Here is a 21262-nt window from a genome sequence, read left to right as displayed (position 1 = left end):
GGGCTGGTGAATCTCTGGCGAAAACCCAACATTGTGTAATTTCTCTCTGCATTTCATAACAACTAGTTCATGGAGTGCACTGCAGCGTCCATGTTGGAAACAAAAAAAGAGGAAGGTAGAGTGTGACCATGTCCGGCGTCTTATAGGAGGACGCTGGGGTGTGGCCTGGTCACGTGCATGGGTGCAATTGTTTGTTCATGAGCACAGTAGGTGCTAGGAGATAAGAGATATCTCATTATGGTGAAGAGCGAGACGCGAGTGGCCAGTATGATAATATAACCGACTTTCTATAGAAGCAGCTGGGAAGTGCGCTGTTTTAAGTGAGCATGTGTTATTGGATTGATTGAACATTTTTTTAATGTTCGCCTTGTTTCGAACTGGTTATGCTTAGGCCCTCTTTCGAAGTCGGTTATGCTTAGAGTTTGGAGTCAGGGCTGGTGGTCTATCGCCCTGCTCTAAAGATAAACTCTAAGCATAACCGACTTCGAAAGAGGGCCTAAGCATAACCAGTTAGAAACAAGGCGGACATTAATCAAATGTTCAATCAATCAATCAATCATTCCAATAACACACGCTCACTTCATTCTTAGATGGCATGCACCTCCAAGTTGCTTCACAGCATGCCGTCTAACAGTGAAGTGAGCGTCCTTTTGACGAATGGCATCTAACAACAGACTTCCCGCGATTTATATTTTGTTCCACAATGAGTCATGACCAACCAATTACATAATCCAACATTGTGTAAGCAACTAACACATTCCACGTGACAGAATCATTTTTGAATGAGTCGTTATCAACGAGCGTGTGTTATGAGAAATAACCATGTCTAACTTGACTGTTTCAGCCAATCAGAATCAAGAAATTTGCATGCCATTGTATAATGGTGAGCAATTCACACTAGAGTAAAAAGTGTGACAACTATCCCCGTTCTCCCCTACACATGAATGCCAGGCTCACCTCTCCAGCTGACCATCCTGGATGAATCGTGTTAAACTAAGTGAATGACAGCAGCAAGTCCCGCCTCCCTTTCTATGTCCTATGAACTCAGAGGATGAACTCTGCTACTGCTGTATCTACTTCAGTGGATTACTACAAGAAATAAAAACATTGGCCTACATTATTTACTTTTAATTTATCTTAATTTACTTCATCTTCAAGTAACATTCAAACAAATGCTGCTCTCCATTTATTTATTGTAAGCTAGAACATCTTAGAACACCAGAGCACTGATGACTGAAATAAGTAGTGTCAAAACCTGTTGGATTGGTGGATATGTCAATAATAACGTAAGGTTATTATATAACCCTAGTTATATGAGTATAGCGAGCGCTCTGCTCTATTGGAACTATCCCTTTATCCAGTCTAATATTGAATAATTTTCTCCACATGCACACACCCATCCACCTGGCCACATCCACATCCGCTCCTCTACATAAGCGGGGTCATGGCTACACCATCAGCTCCTTCCCAAGTCTTTCACCACCGAAGGCGGAGACCACAGGGTCCTCAGTGAGTCAGAGCAGAGCGCTCGCTATACTCATATAACTAGGGTTATAGAATAACCTTACGTTATATTATCGTATAGCTTACGCTCTGCTCTATTGGAACACAGGAGCTGAGCAGAGCGGAAGCTCGACAAATGTACCCGCTGAGGCCCCCCACAACCATCAGAACTGGGGAGGACCCGAGCCCCCTGGACCCCCCTAGAGGAGGACGGGAGGGAATCGGATCCGACTGTGCGAAGAGGGTTTAGCACCTCAAACGCACAGGGTGAGCAGACCGTGGGACTTACCTTCACACAGAAGGACCCGCGACCACTCAGGCAATCCCACATGCCACCAGGGAATGGATGGGAAGCAAAACACCGCCGTCACAGTCTGGGATGAGCAGCAGGAAGCCGGTCAATAAGACACAGACACAGGCCTTATATGAAGCGTCTGAGGGCAACCCCGTCAATTCTGCTCCTCACATAAGAGGAAAAGACAGAAGTTCACCCAGAGAGACCTCTACGTGAGTACAATTGAAAAAGATACATGCAATAATAATTGGGCGAAGTGACCAATGGCCCAATACACACTGTAATAGAGAGCAGAGCAGAAAACGAACAGTTTTCGAATGCATCGCATAATCCAACTTTGTCAAAGACAGCGGTCTGCAGCACAGAGCCTGTAACCTCATGGATGTCTCCTGGCCAATAGGAAACGCGCCCAGTGACGTATCCCACGGCCGGGGGGAAATCCTGTGACCCACCCATCCTAACATGGAGTGGAACCAGGGAACCCTTCCCCCTCTCTGTGACACGCTGCGTCTCAGCCGACAGGGAAACTGACAGGCAGGAGGTCCCACCTCCCGGCCAATCAATAAAGGGGGGGGAAGGATTTATTAGCCCACCCCTTATGACCCCTCACCCCTGATACGATGCAACAACAAAGCAGAGCCATGACACCAGTCATAGCGTGCTACATGAAAGCGCATTATACCTGGGTAGGGTAACAGCTTCACATTCTGCACGCCAGCCACAGACGATAACCTTGTCTGTGCAAAAACTGGCTTTATACATGGCTTCAGGCTCATGTGTGAACTTGCCACCTGAATTTTTTACACCTTTACCCTAAAGTAAGAAAAACACAGACCAAGAGAGGGGCCAAGGGCCTTGGTACAAGAGCTACACACAACTTCTGTAGGCCAACACCTAACCCAGTTGTGGATTCAATGCCACGTTTACTTAAACGTGAACACGATACACACAACCCTCTATCACAATAAAAAAGGGCAAAAGTTCACTCTCACTACTGCAAGAGGAACGTCATTTTTTATAATGAGAGAAGACATAAGTCCTCGATCAAGTGCTGGTCACAGGCCTTGCTAAGTCTACATAACAGCGACCAAACAATTTTCAGAGAAATTGCCTCTCTCTAGCAAGAGCACAACCCCAGCAGAAGCTGAGGGATTTACACCGTATCCCCAAAAATATAGTGAATCAACACACATTTTGTAAACAAAATCATATTTGAGGGGAGGGGGTGGGGGGCCAGGGGCAAAACCGGGGAATAATTTCACCCACCCCCTCACCACCTCACCCCTGATACGTGTGTGGAGTAAAAGCTTTACATCATGCATGCCAGCCACAGCCGAAAACCTTGTTTGAAAACAGGTTTCCCACAGCTCTGCTTATGTGTCAAAAAAAAAATACTTGCCACTTGTTATTTTCATCATTACCCTCAAGTAAAGAATAACAAGCTAAGAGAGGGACTCAGGCCCTCGATCATATGCCACTATGCACAGCATTGTAGGGTAACACCCAGCCAGTTGTGGGCTCAGCCACGTTGTCTAAAACGTTACATGAACACACACAACCTCTCATCATACAACAAAAAACCCAGTAAATTTTTACTCACGTAAAGAACAACGCTGTTCTTAGGTAGAGAGAAGACATAAGCCTTGGCCAATGCTAACCTAAGCTATACAAAGCGACCAAGACAATTTTCACACCACACGTCGTATCTCCAAATGTAGTGAAGTAACATATGTTTTGTTAAACAAAGACATCGTTATTAACCAAAAACATTCGGGAGGGGGAGGAAGGAAGAGTGGGGTAATGTCCAATGGACACCTTACCTGCACCAACGAATTCAGGACGAAAGGCCGTAACACAGGTTGGTCCACCACCTTGACGAAGGCCTCTCGCTGGCAAGGCCAGAAGAGGCACGCCCCCCTCCTGCAGCCGGTCATGGCGCAGGCCCGACGACATCTTCTGCCAGAGATGACGTCGTATTCAGAGTGCCAGGGCCCGCTATTCTCACGGCTAGCGTCAATGGTTGTAGCACAAGCTAAACAGATAACTCTAGGCTAACTGATAGCATCAAGCTAACGTTTCCAGCCGAGCGCAGCCGCCAGCTAACGCAGTGGCAAGCTAAGCGGCTACTACTGAAAACCAAAAAAAAAAAAAAACATCACCCGCCCAGAGAGGCCGTCAGTCCCCACACAGCCGACCGCCTCCCAAGCATAGTGTCCAGCTGCAGAGCCTGAGAAAATGCCGGCAGGGATTGCTCAGCAACGCGCGCCCCTAATGTGAACCGCCACTGGAGGTCAGAATGATCATCATCTTCTAGACACTCCGGTGGCGAAGACATTATCGCTGTATTTCCTCGAAAAATAGTGAAAGAGAAAACAAAGATATAATGTCAACGCAGCTCCTCTTCTCTTCAACAAACTACTTTTGTTACTAAACTAAAGTGGTGTATACAGACACTTCTCGGTGGTGAAGGGAAGGAGCTGATGGTGTGGCCACGACCCCGCTTATGTAAAGGAGCGGATGTGGGTGTGGCCAGGCGGATGGGTGTGTGCATGTGGAGAAAATTATTCAATATTAGACTGGATAAAGGGATAGTTCCAATAGAGCAGAGCGGAAGCTATACGATAATATAACTTTGTGAACAGTCAATATTGTAACTTGGTTACAAGGTATGTTGCAATCGTATAGGTCAGTCACTGTTTCACTGCTATTTACAGTATATTGGTATCATAGGCAAATCTCTTAAGAATTTTTCTCATTCAATAATATATATACAACAATATAGGCTACATAGTCATAGAATATATACCTGTAGTCACATGGACATTTTAAGAAGAATTGTATTAATTAATGTTTTGCATTGTGGCAACTATATTTAACCACTTGCTTTTTGTATGTTGTTGTTTTTTAGCTGGAAAATGGCTACATTCTATAATGAATTGCTTGTGAATAATAGCACCAAAAACCAGACTATATGGAAAATGGTCACAAAAGGCGCTGGACTTATTCCACCTTTTCTCAGGAGCCTGTATTGCACAAAATACAAAATGAACATTAAATCGAAAGTCTGAATATGACTATCTGGAGACATGCCTCCTTATTGAGGTAACCCCTCCCCAGCTGGTTTTGAGTGATTTAATTCAAAGGATAAGTCTGAATGAGGAGCGGCGCAATTTTTGGTATTAACTCCACGCTGCGCACACTTATCGGAAATCTGAATCGGGCCCTGATATAGTGTGCAAATAAATGTAGATGTAACTGTACAGACATTGAGTAATGTACAAGCATTATTCAGGGTCCATATATAGAGATCTGGGTGTCTTGGGGATAGCAGTTTCTCTCGAGCCTCTCTGCGTTGGTCCTGAGGCTACTGACCGCAGCAGAGTGTCTGATGGCTGGGGTCATTCATGATTCTCTTGGTCGTAGTCCTGCAACCGCTTGGTATAAATGTCCTGAAGGTTGGGGAGTTTGCCTTTGGTGGGGGCGCTCTCGTAGACCGTGCCACTCTCTGCAGGGACATTGGGTCCTGTGAGGCGCTGTTTCCATACACCACGCTGTGATATTCTCTCTATGGTGTATGTATAAAAGTTCTTCAATGTCTTGGGGGCCATCCTGAACTTCGCCAGACCTCTGAGGAAGTAGAAACGCTGCTTCTTCACCAAGCTGTCCATGTGTGCAGACCAAGTCAGATCCCCTGAGATGTGTACACTCAGGTTTTATGAAGTTGCTCACTCTCTCCACTAGTGCCCTGATGATCCTGAGGGAGTTGTACTACTACTCATCTGTTCTTTATAAAACGTCCACAATCAGCTGTTTTGTCTTGCTGAGGTTCAGGGAGAGGCTGTTTTCCAGGCACCACGAGGCCACAGAGTCATGTGTCAGTAAGGAGAATAGGAGAGGGCTCAGAACGCAACCTTGGGGGGCCTCCCGTGTTGAGGGTGATGGCCAAGGAGGTGCAGTTACGCATACCCCTTGTGGAGATGATGTGGAGTTCAGGCCTAGGTCACTGAGCTTTGGGAGGGACTATGGTATTGGACTGTAGTCAATGAACATAATTTTCATGTAGTTCCCCTGCCTTTTGTCCAGGTGGGATAGTTCCGTGTGCAAAACATGGGCTATGGTATCCTTCATGGATCTATTTTGGTCCTTGACTAGCTTTTCAAAGCTCTTCATAGCTATAGAGGTGAGTGCTACAGGCCGGCAGTCATTCACGCAGGTATAGCTTTTGTTTTCTTGGGCTCAGCAGTTCAGCTGGTTCGCCAGAGAGGCATCAGCATTCATGGTGAGGCGTTTACATTGATACTGTAGTCCTCAGACCACTGGAGGTCAAAGTAGAGAAAGAAAAAGATGGCTAATTACTGTTCATGATTAATGTCAAAGAGAATTGCAAATGTGGCAGAAGACAATATAGCAGCAATTTCACATGAATAATAGTTCTGCCTAACGGTATGTCTGCCTGCACATTCTCTATATGGCTTTAAGAAATTCACATTAAACCCTGGTATACTGTGGAAAGGATGTACTAGGATGTGAAAAATACGAGACCATCCATCCCTAATGCAGATCAAATTACGATGTACCCCATGGGTTAAAACTCATATAACATTGACAGTACTAGACTATTGGCACATGGCTTGTCTCTCCTTATGTAAGGGAAATGCAACTGAATTTAAGCTTTGAAAGGTGTTATGCCTTTAAGCCGCCCAATTTGTCTTAATGAACATCCACTAATGTCCCCCCGGGAAACAGGACATAATAATGTCTCTTTCTGACTAATCTGTGATGTGCTGATTGGGAAAGTAGGAGAAGGGACTAAATATTATTTAACAATGGGTTTTCTGAGGATGAGTGAACATTTTCTGATTTGGAACTACAATATAAAAGCCCACAAAGAAGAAGAAGAAGATCTCTGTGTACTTGAAGTCCCATTGTAATGGAATGTGTAATATGTCTGTCTACTCAGAGATATAAGAGATATACGTTATGCTGCTGGCCAATACTACTACCATACTGTCTTTATACCTGTATTACTTTACATATTGTAACTCTGTACATACATCTGATTAGCACTACACTCAGTAGTACTAAATTGTATATTTTATACCCAGTTTAATCACCTGTACATTGTATATTACTATTGCACTTTACTGTTACATTTGCACTCTGGTTGGATGCCAAACCTCTTTTCATTGTATTGTACTTGTGCTGTATGATGACAATACATTTGAATCTAATCTAATCTAATATTGGTGATCAGTAGGCCTGTCCCCGACTAAGGATTTGTATAGTCGACTTTGATTTGCCAAAATTTGTCGATAGTCGAAAGGCTTTTTTTTTATCATTCCATTTGGGGAGTGCGTAATGTCTGAAGGAGTCGACTGAAGGCTTCTTGTCCTCTGCGAACGCATGCAATTGGTCCACTGATCGATACATCCTGATATTTGTCTACTCTAGTGTGTTCATTAGACGGGTGAAATCATCTTTCAGTGCCTCTGTGCCCGTTTTCTTAGGCAGTTAGCCTTGCTGGAATGCACGCCATTAGCGTTAGCCACGATTCTAGGCCTCTTTGCTTTTGGAAAGAATGATCCCAAAAAATATATATATATTCAAAGAACTTTTTTTTGCATTCGACTAAGAATGAATGGCAGTCGACTACGGCTCCTTTCGATCGATTAGTCGACTATTCGACTAATCGAGGTCAGCCCTAGTGATCAGCATATGGAGATGCATAGATATTTATTATCCTGTGGGAAAGCCTTCATTAGTTATATGAGCTGTTGTACAGATTACCAGGTGCGTATAAACACCCTCATTGTCAACGGAGTAGCTGGTATGACACCACTGATTTCAGTCTCGCCTTTCTCTCTCTCGTTTCTAGTTCCGGGAGAGAAAGTTGTTATTGTTTACAATCGCAAACGACGGCCGTCCTTGGCCGCCAAGATGCGTGGCTTCTTTAAATTGAGCGGTACGTTCCCCTTTAAGAAAAGAACTACAGAGCACTGCTACAGAGAAAATACTATTTTTGTTTTAATTAAAGGTTTGAGTGACACTCATGATGAACTCGTGCCAGAAAACTATTATTTCCTGGATTAAAATGGAGCCCCTGAGACGGAGATGGACTGGTCTCCTGCTGGCTTCTTTAACTGCAGTCCCTGCTGGTCAATGAGATGATTTCTTTCCCCTCTCTGGGTGTTTCTCACATCGAAGCGGAGAGAATTGGCAGGACTTAAATTGGTGGCATTTTGTGGTCTTTAAAAAGAAGGGGGTCTCATTAAAACGGACACGGAGACATCTTCCAAGCTCCCACCATCATTAGCCAATGTAACAGCAGATAAGAGAAGTACAATTATATATCTGGATAACTTGTGTTGTCAATTTACAACTGCTGGAGCAGCACAGTGTTCCACCTTGAAGTCCGACTCTCCTCCCCACACCGCCGCCCGTGATTTAATGAGTGTTAGACTGAGTGGAGTTTGACTCACGGAGACGGTCACTGCCGTCTAGACTGACTTTACCCTTTCCCATCATCGTATTTCCGTCTGAAAGTTTGTAGTTACCGTGTGAACAAGATAATACAATTGTAATTGTTAGATGTTTCTGTGTAACGACGGAAGGGGAATTATCACTACTCGGAAGATGTCCTTGTAGTGATTGTATCGGCGGCGAACAAAATAATGGACGCATGAGTGCACAGCCTTCCTCACCGCTGCACGAGGCTGTGTTGCTGAAACCGTCTGTTTGTTTGCTGCTCATGCAATACAATTATTATTATTCAAATTATGAGGACATTTTCCACGAGAGCGGGTAATTCCTTCCATTGTTGAACTTGTCAAGACCGTGAACAGAGCAAAGTGAGACAAAAGGTGCTTCAACACGGCGTTCACCTTCGCTGCTCGAGCCTCGAGGGTCTGGTGAGACTCAGCTTAGTCCGCCGTCTCACAATACCAGAAGTACGCCTTGAACGAAGGAGACATGATAGTTTCTTCTCGCACAAAACACAGGGTATTTTTTTTGCAACAATGGAAAACAAACATGCAGCCACCTTGACCACCAAGAAACCAAGAATTTGCTTTGCAAACCGTCTGAATGTAACAAAAGACAGATCGAAAATGGATTGAAAACACAGAGACAGTACCGCTTGCGGCCAGCTCGCACAGCCTCTAAATAAAGTACTAATTGACCACAGGGAAATATTTACATAATGTTATGTCATAATTCATATATTTACGTATATTATAAGTAATATATTAACATGATGTATCAGTCAGCAGATGCCACAAACGCTCCTTGTACTTTCATCTTTTTCATGTATTCTGCATCTTCTGAATGTCCTGTGTGCGTCTCACGTGATTCAGATCGGACACAACAGCGAAAAGGTCATTCCTTCCTCGTGATTGATATGAGGAGGAGGAGGTTGACAGGATTCCAGGGTGATAACCCCAAACCTATAAGAACCTTCGACACACAAAGGTTCAGTTGGGTTTCATCACTGCACATCAACTCTTGGGAGTCGTGGGATATTTTCAATGTTTGGCTAATTTTGATTTAAATTGTATAATTCCCATTTTAAAATGTTTTACCATGGTATGTTTGGTATCCTTTTTTTCAGCACAGTCTCACATATATGACCTGACAGTTAGTTTTCATACTGTATAATACTGTATATAGGGCATAATGTACAACACAAAACACAAAAACAGATTGAGAAAATGTGTTCTTTTTACTATAAACAAATGCAAACATATTCAATCAAGCATATAAAACAGTGAAATTCACCCTCGGGTAGCATATTTACATAAACAAAAGAGAACAGAACAGAATTCAATTAAAAAACAAGTATTTTCTCCATACACAGGTAATAAACACAGACGAAATTTTTATTCTCAACTGGAAATTCTCACCATGCTTTTTTAGAAAGTCAGTAAAAAAGTAAGTAAAAGTTTTAAAAAAAAAGTAAGTAAAAGTAAAGAGGAATATTCAATATACATATATACACTATATACACTACACACGTGTGTGTGTGTGTGTGTGTGTGTGTGTGTGTGTGTGTGTGTGTGTGTGTGTGTGTGTGTGTGTGTGTGTGTGTGTGTGTGTGTGTGTGTGTGTGTGTGTGCGACATTGTACTGTGCTGTACTGTGCTGTTCTGTATGTGCTCAACTGTGCCACGCTTTCTTTATGTTGTGTTTTGTGGATTCTTTCCCCCAGTTGTATTTCCCAACACAGTTAACTTCCCTTTTCATTCAGTGTCATTCCATGGTGTCTTGGTGGTGATAGCGGATGACGGGGACGGCGGCGGGCGGTTAGTTCTACTAAAGTGAAATTTCCCCCAATTTATTTGACTGTTACTTTAGTAGAACTAACCGCCCGCCGCCGTCCCCGTCATCCGCAATACAACTGGGGGGGAAAATCCACAAAACACAACATAAAGAAACTTTAACACAAGATATATTATCAATGATGACCGAAGAGGAAACCTCCTATCTGAAAATGTTTCTTTTTTGAGAAAATTGTTTTCTTGCAGAATGCTATTTTTTAAGGATACCCGATACAATACACTGTTTTTGGACGATATTACTATGATATGTGTTAACAATACTGACCAGGTATTAGTGCCTCGCAAACTGCAGTCGTTTTCCCCCACTTCTTTTACACAGATAGGAGGTTTTGCTCTTCGGCCCTCGATAAGTAACATCACTACACAACGTGGGACAGACTAAGCACGACTACACAGTTGAGCATATGATTCAAGTAGGCATTTTACCATAAAATTGCAAAGCCCCCCCCCCCCCCCCCCCCCCCCCCCATCCCCCCAAAAAAGCTGATCAAAAAGCAAAGTAAAAAGGAGCCACAGAGCAGAGCCACACATGTGGTCAAGGGTTTAAGAAATTAGCAATGCTCAACTGGAACGGAAGTACCTTGCAGCGCCCGCCCCAGCAGAGGCCTTCTAATCATATGTAACATCTACCTCTGGAACGTAACAGGGGGAGTTTACAATAAGCTTAACCCCAACTTTTATATTGGACTCAGCAGGCTTTCCCCTCCATGTTGGGCACTTTGAACACTATTTTGTTATTCTGACTTCACTTGGTTTAATAATCCGCAGCTCCCCGTTTTTCTCTCTCCCCAAAAACTCTACTTCACAGGGTTTCACACACACACACACACACACACACACACACACACACACACACACACACACACACACACACACACACACCACACACACACACACACACACACACACACACACACACACACACACACACACACACACACACACACACACACACACACACACACACCGCGTAAAAAACTCAGCCTGGCTCCCCGGTGTGGCGTTTCACGGTTATGTGGCGTTTAGAGAGACAATGGCGAAAAATTTACTAATTTCCATTATTTTCTATAACAAAAAAAAATACAAGTCCAGACAAAAACATGTAAGCGTGAAAACTGCGTTTATTGTCAAGGGTCTCGCGAGTTAATTTGCCGGCGGCAGGAGAGAGAGAGAGAGAGAGAGAACCATACACATTGTGAAACTCCCCTCCTACTGACCCATTCCGTATCACACAACAGAGTTTGTTTGAGAGGTTGGCAGACGCAGCGGCAGGGCGCTGGAGGCCCGGGTCCAGCCTTCAGGAGGCCCGTTGTGCTCCGGCCGTGGAAACGTGGGAAGAGACTTGGAAGCCGGGGACGTTGAATTAATTTAACTCTGTCTCATAATTCTCTGTCTCAATGGCCTCCTCTGTCCCCGCGTTCCCGAACCCCGTAAGAGAGGAAGAGGGGGGGGGAAAGGGAGATGGAGTTCGATTGCTCAATATTCATCTACGTTTCTCCCCTGGATATAGGCACAATATGGCGGGCTTAATTAACTTCTCTCAAAGGTGAAGCAGTGCGCACCATCTGCTGTGAGACAATCACATTTTGTATGCCTCTCTGAATAATCCCGTTACTCTGTTTAAAGCAAAAGGACCGTGTGTGCGGCGCAGAGGAGGGAAGGGATCGCGAGGGAGAGAAGTTCTAAATCATATCCCACTCGGGGAACTTAATACACTAATCTACACTAAACTGGTTTCCCAGTTTACCGATTTAAGATTCCCCCACAACGAGCGGCTCCGTCTTTCTCAGCGCTGGAATTGCTACATGGTCATTTTTAAAGCCTCTGACATCCTAAACTATTTAAATTAGTATTTCTTCTTTTTTTTGTATTTTAAAGTCATAACACTGTCCAGCTGTTAAACTACTACAGATCCACGCATAAAAAAATGGTCTCATAGTTCACTTCATCTCGCGCCCCAGTCAGAAGTGTTACTCAGAAGATTTCATACATATTATGGACAGGGCCCCATTTCGATTCTTTAATATATCTCAAGGACCACACATCGCAATCAAGGGCCTGGTGAACTTGCCCTAAAGCCGGGTCATTATTTGATCTTTGTGCATCTTAATCTGATTATCTCATTGTGGAGGTAAACTTCAGACCCAATCTTGTTAGCAGCTGGCCACGATGGATTACGACGGCCAGTGAGGTGGAAAATGAACTGAGCAGTTCAGCTTTGGCCTTGCTCTCTTTCAAGATCCTCCCCAACTCTACTTCAGCTTCTGATTCTCTTTCTGCTGGCCCTTCAAACGAGATATTATCCTCAGAATAAGCATTGCCCCCCACACCTCACCCCCCCCTCTCTTTCTTTATCTCTGATCCCTTAACTAAGTGAGGACAATGGCGAGAGAAAAAAAGACAAAAGACAAAAAAAAATTTGACCTTCCTTAAACATTCAAATTTTCTAGACATACCGTGTTATGGAGAATATGGTATACTGACTTAAACCTTAAACGGACAAAAAGACGAGGGGCCTTTGAAAGGCTCGAATTCTAAGACGTTCTGTCTCAGCCGTTGTCGAGACGTTTTTGACCGAAAAACGTGCGCTAACCCTATAGGTCGAGGGAGGTATACGTTACCTTCGATTCTCGTCTTATATGAAGAGGGTTGGTTGTTTTGCCTTTTCTCTTCTTCTTTTTTCTTCTTCTCCTTAAATTATGCAAATGCCATGAGATGTGTGGTCCCGCTTAAGACACTCAGTTTTGCTTGTGGTCTTATTGCGGCATTGAGTGCTTTTACAGTGAATGCACACCACAGTCCAAAGGCACAAAAAGTCCCCCTAAAGGCTGAAAAGAGTTCAAAGCATTCAAAAGACAAAAAGGACTAAGCTGGGATTTTTTTATGTACACTGAAAAGAAGAATAACATATAAGTTCCCTATCGGTGCCCGTTATGGCAATGGGACCCATATCAAAGCATTATGTTACGACATAAAGAGGCGCTGGAATATTTTTTCCCCCTTTCTGCCGTGCATGCACCATATGCAAAGAAGAGACGAGAATAACGTAAAGACTGGCGGCGACTTCGCTACACGAACCGCTGAATGCTCTTTTAGACGCACTATTGAGGGAACAAGGAATTCAAAAGGGTTATATTCGATCAAGTTTTCTGCCTCAATAGGTTATAATCACTGCTAAAGTATTGAGCACTACACAGAGTAGAGAGCTTCTAAGGAGGCTAATCAGCAGGTTTTCTCCCTATTATCGTCCCCCGTCTGAGGCTAACAGCGCGCAGAAGTGCCTCCTTCTATTGATTATCTGGACTGGAATTTAAATATTAATACACTGCCCGGCCTTGCTTGGCACTCTTTCTTGAGCTGGTCTGCATGGCAAAGCACTCATTCCCCAGATTAAAAAGCCCCAAGTTTTTTTTTCTTTTCTTTTTTTTAAGCAAAATCCTGCTCTCTTTTCAGCTATAAGAAGGGAAAAAAGGACTTCAAGGGGGTAAGTAGGAGAGGAGAAAGGGGCCAGGGCTGTCTCTCTGCAGTGGATTCAAAGACGACACTTCCCTTCAGGCCAGGGTCTGCTGCTGCTAACGATGCAAGAAATCACACAGCAGCCATTTAACCACTGCTGTCTGCCACAGAGATATGGAGGGGGGGAATACATGTCCTCTAGACGGCTGGACGGAATAATTGTGAAATAACTGACTATATATATTCATCCTATAAAATTGTAGGAAAAAAGGTGTATTTTTTTCGATTTCATTAGAGCATGTAGATTTTTTAGATTTTTTTGGGGGATATTCAGAAGTAAAAATATGTCTATACTACTATGCACTCAAGCTCGATACTATTTGACAAACAATGCCACTGACCCTTAGCTGCTAGAGATGTGGCGCTCTTGCTGACTTCACAATTTGCAAGTCGCCTTGGATAAAAGCGTTAGCTAAATGACTAAATGTAACTGTAAAACAAAGGCAGGTTTGCGGAAAAGCCAAAGGATTAGCCAAAACAAAATGGCGTGAGGGGGCACATAATCATAATTCTATGCTTTCTCGTACATTCTGTACATTAGGTCCCTGAACCCCAGATAGCTTTGTCCACTCGACCCTCAGAATGTAAGGGCACACTTGCCTTCGGGGCCCCTGACTCCAGGAGCGAGTTGACGGCACTGGTAGGGCAGCTCTACAGTCTGTCCAAACACACAAGTTATGGCCCCACTTGACATAAGACTGGTGAGCCACCGCAGCGGAAATATAACTATGGTTATATCAGTAGAAAACACCACGTTTCAGTTTCAGTTTATTTAAAAATACACATTAATAATCAACATTTATGTGCCAGTTTTAGCCGGCTGGCTAATTCGCAAGTGTGGTCCTTTTCGCAAGATGTTATAAAACCATACACCTAAAACAGAAGCATTAAAAGTAAAACACTATATTTACACAATCCAATGTAATCCAAAATAACACAATCCAACATAATAGTAATAATAACTTTATTTGTATTGTATTTGTACAATAGTAAAAGCAATACCAAAATACACAATGAACCGATAATCCGATTAGAAGTGATCACATGTTTGATTTGTTAATAACGAGGTCTTGTAAAGGTGTGGTAGGTAGCACAGTATCGTATTTCAGTTGGTAGGATGTTCCAAAACTGAGTGGCTCTGACTGCAAAACAGGATTGACTGAAGGAGCTGGACCTATGTTGCCATTAAGATGAAGGGATTCTGCCCAATATGGAAGCGAACTGTATATTCCTCGTCTTATTTGTGATACAGTATACACATAATTACATGTACAATGTACTACCTACATAACTCATTGATAAAACTATAGATGCACAATAACTTAATAAAGATCCAAAGACCCATCATCTACACTCATTGCACACATATCCACACACTCACTTTTAAACAAACACTCACCTTAACACTCACTTTAGACACTTTAACACTACATTATATGTATATATTATTAAAGAGATTTGCACTACATTCATACCTCATTTGAAATACACCTTACCTCAAAGTTTTGTACCTAATTTTCTGCATTGTATCTCACTATTTACAAGTTTTTACTACTTTAGATTGTATATTGCACTGTATATTGTATATTCCTCTTTACTTTTTTTTTACTTACTTTCTTACTTACTTTTTTTAATGTATGAAGCACACTCTCAGGGGCTCATACAGAACCGAGCATTTCACCGTAAAGTACCTGTATTTTATTGTGATATTTAATAAACAAACTTGAAGATCTAAGTGATTTAAAATGATCCCATCTTTCCATCATATACCACTTGAACATATAGCTCAGCACTAGCCTCACCGTTAGCATCACGAGAGAGAGAGAGAGAGAGAGAGATCACATCCCGATCCTGAAGTAATCCTCCGAGAGCTATACGATGAAGAGATCATCTCAGAGCACAAGACAAACAGTTTAGCATGGGCGTTAAGTCCGTGGCTCACATGGCAAGAGAGATGTCCGTTCATACAGTATGTCTACCTCGATTTGCATTCACTCCACAAGAGGAAAAAGGTGTCGGGGTGATGTCAATCAGCTTCACTTCACACAGAAATTGGGTCTGAAGGTACGCATCAAGCTTTGTGTCTTGATGTATGGAGTCTGAAATAGAGGAACGTTGTTGAATTAAGGCAGACAAAGAACTCTATTGAACGACTAGTGTCCTCTCTGTAACTCACTTTCTTTCTTTCTAAGCAAGATCCTCTGCGACATTCACTGCATACTCGGAAACAACAACAAAAAATACCAGTGTTGTTAAGTGTTGGATAATTTCACCTTCAGGGCAACACCTATTTGCAGGATCCATGATCCACCGCATGGCTTTGTTGTTATAATTTGGAGCTAGATCCCTTCATATCATGTGGAGGCAGATATGACACTTGACACGAGATCATAGAGACGCAGGATGTGGCCAACTGACTGCTTGGTGGATACATATTGTGAATGACAGACCATGTGTCAAGTGAAGTTATACAGTATCTCTGGCATATTACTGGAAAGCCCATCCTGCTCATTACAGTCATATTGAGTCACACAGAGATTAGATGTCTTCATAAAGTATGCGGCCTACAGAGTAAAACACATACACACAGTACTAACCCTGATAATGACTATAGTCATATAGACTATGTCAGTCTATGACTATTTTTTGGTTCCTACTAGGATCAGCTTTTGTTGTGTAGTGGTCACCGGACATTGCTAACCTGACCAAGATTCAAGAGGTTTATTAGTCACATACATACACGAGACATGTAGTGAAATGAAGGTAGCTATGCCCGTCTTGATTGTGCAAAAAAATACAAATAATAATAGAATAAAATTAAATAGATAATAGATAGACATGAATCACATGATAAAAGGTACTAAGATAAAATACTATACAATGCTAAGCTTACGAATGAAAGTTAATGAGTCCTATATACACTACTATACAATATGCTATACAATATACAGTTATGCTATATGTAACTATACTATACTAACTATACAAAAACATACATTTATATGTATGTTTGTGACCTTTGCTTTTTCCTAAAGTGACCTGTAGTGTGTTTGTGTGTGAGAGAGTGCAGGATGTGTGTTCATGTGTGCTTGTGCTTGACCACAACAACTTGACATTATATCTGCAACGTTATAGAGGACAAAGAGGCCTGTACCGTCCCTCACACACTTTGGTTAATATACACCACCCACCCACCCCAAGATCCTGACCCTAAATTAATCCACGCCCCGCGGTTATAATTTGCAGGAATTTCGTGTCGTTACTGTGCATCACTAGCTCATATAGGCCTACCGCCGCCATCAAAGTTGTTCTAATCTAAAGCATCTGTCTTCATTCTGAGTCCCAGCAGAACTGACTCTGATTAAACTGTCTCCGCGACGCGGGGACCACCTCACGGACCACAGGCTGCATGACAATGTGACGGCAAAGGCCATTAATGCAGGAGCACAGAGGTCATTAGCATCGCTCCATGGTGTAGCATAAAGCAATCACCTCCCAAGACGTGTCTCTGTGTCTGCCGGACTATCTGTCCTCCCCCTGTGGTTACTCTCTCTACATGCGTAAGGTCTGTTAATGATGGTGGACAAAGATGTCTGACCATGGGAGCTGCTCTGGCAGCTGATTATGCCCCGCTCCCGACATTTCTTCATCAGTGACGCGATGACAAGACCAACAGTGTTAGGAATTTTAAACATTCCCCGCTGCTCATCAGAGATTTTTGCATTTACATGGGGATTTGGTTAGAATCGTAGGCTATCGCCGTCCTTTGTTTTCCCAAAACAAAAACAAAAAAATGCTTTAATTATGTGTAATAGAAGTTCATGTAAAATTATGAACATATTATAGTCCTTTTAAATAAGTTAATATAGGTCTCTGAGGTCCCCCAAAACAAAACTTCTGCTGAAAATACTACTCAGATTATGCATTCCTGCCTACACCCCTCTGTTTTAGTCCTGTTCTCATCCCAGCATGCCGACACCCCTCTGTTTCAGGCCTGTTCTCATCCCGGCATGCCGAAACCCCTCTGTGTCAGTCCTGTTCTCATTCCGGCGTGCCTACACCCCTCTGTTTCAGTCCTGTTCTCATCCCGGCATGCCTACATCCCTCTGTTTCAGTCCTGTTCTCATCCCGGCATGCCTACACCCCTTTGTTTCAGTCCTGTTCTCATCCCGGCATGCCTACACCCCTCTGTTTTAGTCCTGTTCTCATCCCGGCATGCCTACACCCCTCTGTGTCAGTCCTGTTCTCGATGGGCCATTTATGTGCCTGTAGCTTTAAATGCAAATGAGTGTGCAGAGGCATCTCTCTCACAAAATTCAGATCAAACTGTCAAACTGGGCATTGGATCAAATGTGATTGAAGATCCAGCAATTCCCATTTCTCGCCTCAAATGTTGTTTTAGTGAACATATTTCACTTATTTTAATGAACCGTTTTGATGGAAAAATAGAACCTTTATGACCGAGCTACCATCTTGAAAAAGACACAGAAGCCAGAAGGAACCTAATATTTAATGAGCGTATTGTGATTGGTCAGTCATTATATCGTCGATTGCAATTCTGAATGGCTTGTTTCAATGCTTGTCACAGCTGTACTGTAGAAACTGCACCAAGTAGAGGTGCAAATTCTGATAACCACCATGTCACCTGTGGTGTCCCTCAAGGATCAGTCCTCAGCCCCACCCTGTTCACTCTCTACATGCTCCCCCTTGGCTCTGTCATCAGCCGGCATGGAATATCATTCCACTGCTACGCTGATGACACCCAACTCTACCTCAAAATAAACCCTACCCCATCCTCCACCTGCCTGGAGGAGACTAAGGCGTGGATGAAGCACAACTTCCTGTTAGGATTGGGGGTGCTAACTACGGTAAGAACACAATTGCAGATCGGGAAGAGAGGAGGCAGACGTGGAATATAAATAGGTTTTACTTGGACGACGAAATAATACAAAACGGAACATACAAAGGCACAACCGAGCTGGCTCAAATACAAAACAACACTGAAGGACACGGGAAAACAAAGATGAACTAAAACGGAATACATAAACTACTTACAACACTTAACACTTTCGCGGCCACTGGGGCCTGTCTAATATAATGGTTGAGGGCCAGCTTTTGTAAACAAACGTGTGGCTTTTTGTACAGCTAAATCTATACTTTATAGTATTGCTATCTGTCCATTCTCATTGTCAATTGAGTGCATAAACCGTCCCTTCAAGATGGCTTAAAGAAAAAAAATGCATCAATAGGTTCTCATTTTATAGCGCCGTGAATATAAGCTTTATAGCGGATTTGGGCTAGTATATTTTCTGGAAGGCTAGTTATAGAGCTAATAGCTGCTAACATTATATCCAATGGAATTTCCGTTTTACAGATGCTACAGAAATAACTCAAACTGCATATGATCCGGACGATCCCAAAGCATGTATGCATGAAAGGGGGGGGGGGACGGGACGGGACGTTGTTTATTATTATTGATTACCAATAACCGTGTTTGTCTAAGTAGCCACATACGCTGGTCGGCTGGTTGAGTATCATAGCAAGCTCTGATCGGGCTGTAATTTACGTGAAAAAGATCTTACCATGAGCCGGTGGGATCCCCCAGACCATTTCCCCGTTATCGATCGCCATCTGGTAGATCGATATGTCCATTGGCTGATGATAAATCCCCTTATTGCATGGTGAAATCTGCAATTCGAAACGTAATCCAAGCTACAGGCTGCAGATCCAGAATCGTGCTACTCAAATCTCTGATCCGTTCGCCCACAGGGCACATTGCAGTAGCGTGATAGCGCCCCTAAGAGGATCTGGCCGGTATTGCACATTGTCGAATTCATAGAGTAGGGAAGATCTGCAGTGCCACTCGGCGACCTTGAACAGGTTATTAAAATGGAATAAAAAAAACTACTTCCCACGGATATCTCTGTGATTCTGTCCACAACGCATGGATTCGAAAGCCGGATATATCCGTGATTCGTCCCCAATGTGTTAATGACATGAAGAAGGGCACGGGAGAGGCACGAAGGGCAAGAGAACACGGAGGAAGGTGAGGGTAACAAGGAGGGTACTGCAGACAATGACACCACGAGGAAAGAGAGGAAGACACACACTTAAATACCAAGACTAATGAAGATTGGCAACAGCTGGCCAGGCCAGTCCAAAACAACACTTAACCACTAGACAAAAAGCAATATACCAAACAACACTAACCAGGGAAACCAATTCACACCAGGGTGGGGAAGTTCAACAACAATACACACAGTGACATCCCATTAATCATCCCATTAATCAAAGTAAGCATGCAAGTTAAATAAGGGCAGAATCAATGTCTGCACCAACTGGCTCGTCTGGCCACTAGAGGGAGGTAGGGGACCACTGTCAGGAGGTAGGGGACCAGGTAGGCGACCATTGTCAGGAGGGAGTAAATGTCCACTGTCATTCTCATAACCGGCCCAGCAAGGGCCGGCCCTGGGGACGTTACAACTTCCTATAGTTAAACAGCTCCAAAACAAAGCCATTCTCGTTGGCACCCCACAGCAGGTCCGCTCATCCACCATCACCTTTTCCGACTAGAACATCACCCTGTCACCAACAATTCCCAACCTAGGGGTTAAAATGGACCCTCACCTGACCTTTTGAGGCGCACATCAAACAACTGTACAAAAACTCCTTCTACCACCTTAGGAACATTGCCAAACTTCGCCCCACACTAACTCTGTCCGATGCCGAAAAGCTCATCCACACCTTTGTCTCCTCCAGGCTGGATTATTGCAATGCACTCCTCATCGGGATCCCTAGAAAGAACATCCAAAGGCTACAGTACAATGTATCCAGAACAGCGCTGCTAGGATCCTGATGGGAGTGCGGAAATACCACCATTTCATCCTCAAGTCCCTTCACTGGCTCCCTGTCTCACTCAGGTTTGAGTACAAAGTCTCCCTGCTCACTCACCAGTGCCTCCACGGAAACGCCCCCTCTACCTTAAAGAACTCATCACCCCTCACTCCTCCTCACGACATCTCCACTCCGGCCAGGCAAACCTCCTCCAGCGCCCAAGGACCAAACTCTGACTGTGGATGCTTTTAAAAAGGGCCTCAAAACTCATCAAAACTAGAGCCTTTTATTGACTTTTATCTAGTTTTAGCTCCACACATTTTATGTTCTGTTTTAGCCCTTCTTATTTTATGTTTTTTACTCTTTTACTAGTTTTAGTGTTCTTTTTTCTCCTTACTAGGATTAGTCTTGCATATTTTATATTCTTTTTTTTTCTCTCTTGCTAGCTTCTATGTTCTTTTACAATGTAGCGCTTTGAGATTAGCTCCACAATTATAAAGCGCCCTACAAATCAAATATATTATTATTATTATTAAGTACATATTTCACATGTTCTCCTTTAATGTTTATTTTATTAAAATGTCGTTATCATATAGACACAATTGCTTATTATATTATCTTTAGAATAAAATGGCAATGAAGTGACCATAACATAATTATACTATGTAATTATCAAATCACAAAGGAGACATATTTGACCGACTGATCCTCAAGTTCAGTACTCATCATTTCGAAAAAAATCCCAGGAAAGAACCTAATGCTATTAGATTCCAACGTTCATA

This window comes from Notolepis coatsorum (genome assembly GCF_963971535.1).
Source record: "Notolepis coatsorum genome assembly, chromosome: 2".
NCBI lineage: Eukaryota > Metazoa > Chordata > Actinopteri > Aulopiformes > Paralepididae > Notolepis > Notolepis coatsorum.
Note: the sequence above shows the minus strand (reverse complement) of the source record.